Source organism: Talpa europaea, assembly GCF_964194135.1.
Source record: "Talpa europaea genome assembly, chromosome: 2".
NCBI classification, from domain to species: domain Eukaryota; kingdom Metazoa; phylum Chordata; class Mammalia; order Eulipotyphla; family Talpidae; genus Talpa; species Talpa europaea.
Window position 1 is genome coordinate 11,785,474 of NC_140068.1, and position 4,872 is coordinate 11,790,345.

At 53.8% G+C, this 4,872-nt stretch overlaps 1 pseudogene across 1 annotated transcript; it reads right to left on the minus strand.

Annotated features, from left to right (window-relative positions):
- Positions 1 to 738: 738 nt before the first annotated feature.
- Positions 739 to 1,777, minus strand: LOC311166966 (UMP-CMP kinase-like; annotated as a pseudogene). Its single transcript has one exon. The product of its transcript is annotated as a UMP-CMP kinase-like (transcript).
- Between the last annotated feature and the right edge of the window lie 3,095 nt (positions 1,778 to 4,872).

The following is a 4,872-nucleotide window of genomic DNA, read 5'->3' on the forward strand; positions in this document are numbered from 1 at the left end:
CAAATCCCATCACCACCAAAGGGAAGGTGGCTGGGACCTGAGGGTGGGGTTAAGCAGCCAGGTTGGTATAAGGCAGACACGTGGGCTTTGGAGGTTCCCCCATTTTTGGCTCTCCGCCAGCTCGCAGCTCTGAGAGTGACTTTGGGATTCCAGGTCAGCGGATTGGGTAGGACGCATTAAAGACTTTATTTCCCTATTTTCTCCCTGAGTTGCACATTTTCCTTATTTCCTTTTCCCTTGTAAATAAACCTTTTATTAACCTCTTGTGTGTGCCTGCAGTGGAGTATTCATAAGTCCCTTTTAAGCGTGCGGGTGAGGACCTACAACAATTAGACACAGTCCTTGCTCCTTACCCTCAGATTTTTGTCAGAATAAAGCTGACAATTCTTCCAGGCTCTGAAAACACCCCCCACCCATACCCTCATCCCCATCCCTGGAAGTAAAGAATATGCCCTATCACACAACTTTGTACAAGTTGTGGTACAACATAAAGCCTACGTTTCTTTATCATTCTATAGGAAATGGTCAGTTATTTGATAAATACTAAAACACTTCTAGGAATTCATTTCATGAGTTTGTTTACCAAACACATTGTGCAAGAACGGACTACACAAAAAGTTCCTTTGGAATTTGGTCCACAGATTCACTTAGCAGGTCAGAAATTTAAAACCTGCAAGAAAGAGGGGAAGAGGGTATCCCTACACCTAACATCTTGTAATTACTAAAGGGATGTACACATACACTAAAAATTTTGCTCACAAAAAGGCACAAACTATAAAAGGGATATTCTTTTCGAATAAAAAGAACTAGCCGATATCCTTCTGTTTTGCGAGCACCATAGATAAGATAAATTAAACCCAAATTCACTGTCTACCCCTAAGACCAAAAAAAAAAAAAAAACTGGAGATAAAAAAAATGTAATTTAGGGCCTCCCCTGGTGGCGCCGTGGTTGAGCGCTGGGCTGCGAAGCTGCCTGCAGCCTCTGCAGCGCCGGTTCGATCCCCGGCTGCTCCCCGGCCACCGGAGGAGGGTCCCACATGGCGCGCAGACCTCTCCTGCCGCCCGCTGCTCCCCTCAGCAGTGTACTTCGGTCCTTCTGCCTGCTCTGCTCCCTGCTCTGGCTCTGGTGAATCCTCTCACCCTCCTGCGCTTCTGACTGTACCCAGTGCATGTATAAATAAATAAAATAAATAAAAATAAATCTTTAAAAAAAAACATCATCAACAGATTTAGAAGCATCTATTTTCTTTACTTTCCCCATTTCTTCATATAGGTCAATAATTGGTTTTGTTGACCGAAGATAGGTTTGAATTCTCTTTTCCAAGCTCTCTCTGTTGTCATCACTCCTGCCACTAGTCTTCCCCCTCTCGAGACATTGTTCAATACAGATCTCATTATTGCAGTCAAAAAACAGAACAAAAGATACATCTGCCTTCCCACCCATGGTCTTATTTCACCCTTGAAGGTTGTCTTGGTTTCTTGGAAACCATCAATCAAGAATTCATTCTTCCGTGCGTTGGCAGCCATTGTCTGATCCATTTCCCGCTTTAACAACTGATGGTTATCTCAACTGGCACTATCTTTCCATCTTTAATGTACTTCTCAATGAGTTCACCATACTGCGAATCTGGGTTTTCCTTTCATCACGAAGAAGTTCTCCTGCAGAAAGATGTATACAGCCATATTTCTCGACAATGCGGGTGCACTGGGTCCCCTTGCCGGCGCCGGGACCGCCGAGGACAAACACGACCAGCGGCTTCATGAGGCGACGGGGACAGAGGAAAAGCGGCCGGCGAGTCAGCAGGGGGAAGTCAAGGCCCAGGACGTGCAGCAGCCGGCGGCCGCAGCGGCTCAGCAGACACCGCGGCTCTCCCGGACGCTGAGGGAGCTGACAGCCAGCGGCGGGCCGCGGCGGCGCGGGGCGAAGGGGGCGGGGCGGGGGCGAAGGGGGCGGGGCGGGGAGAAGGGGCGGGGCGGGGCGAAGGGGGCGGTGAGGCGAAGGGGGCGGGGCGATGGGGCGAAGGGGGCGGGGCGGGGAGAATGGGGGCGGGGCGGGGCGAAGGAGGCGGGCCGAGCCGGCGCCGGTGGCTGCCCTGGCGTCCGCGCCTGTTCCATGTTGACTTTACTTAGGAAATTGAGTGCTCAGCCCCGGGAGGGCTGCCCAGCCTGGCTGGCCTGCCCAGCACCACAGGTGCTGGCAGCCATGCCCACGGGTCTCTGGGGCTGAGGATTCCTTGGGGCTGCTCCAACCCGACGTGCTGCATCCCGGTCACTGGCTCCTGACCTGGAGCCTCTACATGCGCCCTCCCCCTCACTGCAGGGGCCCGTTCTGGGAACATCCTCTGGCTCCCTGACCACCTTCAGCAGAAGTCCTCACTGAGCCTGAAGAATTCGGGGTCCTTCTCACCCAGGCTTTCCTCAGGGCTTGTGCCAGAGTTCTTTAGGCCTCACCCAGAGCCTGGGTGGCTGAGGGGGTGTCTGGGTGTGTCCTGTCCTCTCCACCCTGACACCTCACTTCCCAAGCATGTGGTCATCCCGCCTCCACCCCCTGCCTCAGAAATTCTGGATTCTCTGTTTTCCCTGCCTGGACCGTGGCTTTCCCAGCTCCTGGAGCACCTGTGAGCAGAACAGTCCCCCTGCTGGGCCTGCTGGACTCCATGACCCAGCTCTGCAAACTCTCCTTCTCCACCTTGGCTTCTGTCCCACCCACCCTCCCCTTGACCAGCTTCCTCAGGAGCAGCCCCTCCATGTCCTGCAAGGTCACTAGGCTGCCATTCTCACCAGTGCCATCTAGAATGTGCCGGGGCTGACTGGATTATGGGGGGTGGCCAGGAGGGCACAAGGACATGTCTTGAAATCTGGGGAGCAGGAGGGGCCACCAAGAGAAGCCTTGCTCTTCCAGCCCAGCCCTTCAGAGAGTCTCTTGTGTCCCACAGATTGAGAGGGGAGCCTGTGTCCCTTCCCTCTCACTCCAACCCCCCATCCCGGTTCTCATTCACAGCTGTCCAGCCCCTCTGCTACAACTTCTCCATCATTCCTCGGCCTGGACCTGGACATCCATGGTGTGAGATTCAAGGCAATGTGGGGGGCAGAAGGTAAAACTTGTCTTTCCTCTGGGGACCAAGAAGGACGCCACAGAGGCCTGGGAGGGACAGACTGAATCCCTCAAGTACCTGATGGAGGAGCTCAAGAAGAAACTGCTTGACCCGCAACCAGAGATGGTGAGAAGCAGTGGTGAGTGGGGAAGCCCCAGGGCAGAAGAACATCCCCATGGGCCCAGGACACCGTGAGGTGTGTGTCGAACTGTGGTGTTTGTGTGGAGTTGGCCCCCCCCAAGAGATCCTGATGGGGGAAGACATGGAGGACAGAGCAGGACAGGGAGTCAAGGGCCCTGGGGGGTGGATACCAGTTGGGCCAAGGATGTGGAGAGCAGAGACCCAGCTTTCCCCAGGGCAGGGCCCCTCTCCCTGCAGGGCACGGTGGTGTGTGAGGGGGAGGCCCGTGGACAGAGCCGCGCATCCTGGCGCTTTGTTGTCAATGGACCCATCTCCCTGCACCTGGACTCAGAGACCAGACTCTGGGAAGTGGACCCGCCCACAGACACGAGGATGCTGGAGAGGTGGGCGGAGGACAGAGAACTGAACGACTTACTCTTGAAGATGCCCCACGGGGACTGCCAGATGTGGCTTCGGTAAGTGGCAGCGCACCGGGAGGTGCCGGGGATGACAGGTAGTGCTGTGTGGGGAGGAAGTGTCGTTTTCTGACATGAGTGTGTGTGTGTCTGTGTGTGTGTGTGTGTGTGTGTGAGAGAGAGAGAGAGACTGGGTGTGAGTCTGCCTGTGGGAGCAGCTGATCCTGTGCAGGGAGCGGCTCTCAGGAGACCCTGGTCACAGGGCTGTTCTCCCTCCTTCCCCTTCTCCTCCCACCGTCTCTCCCCCTGGGACATTGCTCTGGGGATTCTAGCTGACCCCACACCCGGGGGAGTCATGCTCTTTTCAGAGGTTTCCTTCTGACTCTCCCTTCTCTGAGAAACCCTCTCTCTGTCTCACCTGCTGTGTGTCTGCAGTCCGTCCTGTCCGCCTCGCATGCCAGCTCCTAAGAGGACTCTGCACCCGCTCCTGGGCCCTCCTCTGTCACAGCAGGGGTGACTGATTAGAGGTCACCCTAGTTCCCTTCACTGTGTGAGCCCCTGATGGACCCACCTCCTGTCTCTGGCCCACCCCAGGGCCTGTCACTGTACCCCCAACAGTAGAGGAGTAGAGCATCCTCCTCTGTGCTGGACCTGGGCCAGAGGAATTGAGGCGGCCTCTTCTCACGTGTGGGGTCTTGCTGAGGGCTTTCACTTTTGTGTTTTTATTTCAGAATCGCCAACCATGGCCCCTGTCACCTGCTGGAGACCAGCTCCAGCTAGAAGTTGTGTCAAGGGTCTCAGAGAGGAGAAGACGGCATCGGGAAAATTTTCTCAGAGGACTGAGGGGAAGTGGAGCAAGGTAGGAGTGAGGAAGACACAGACACCTTATTTCATGCAAGTATCTCCTGCTGAGGTTCTCAGCGGGTCTTTATTTATACCTTAAGGCGAGCAGTGGGATTACATCAGCTTAAGCATTGAAGCAGAGCAAAGACAATACATATTTTCTCATGATCATGTAAAGACTCCCGTGGCCTTACACCTGTAGGCCATTTCTCTGGTAACCTAAGAATAATTAGTTTCCTAGGTACAGCTCATTTACTAGCATGATCAATCATACAAGACAGCACAACATTTGGCAACATTTAAATTTTCCCAATTACAAACGTGGGTGTAAAATTCCTATTCTATATTCAATTACCAAAATCAATCTATTTTCTAGCACTCAATTAACTTGGTCAATA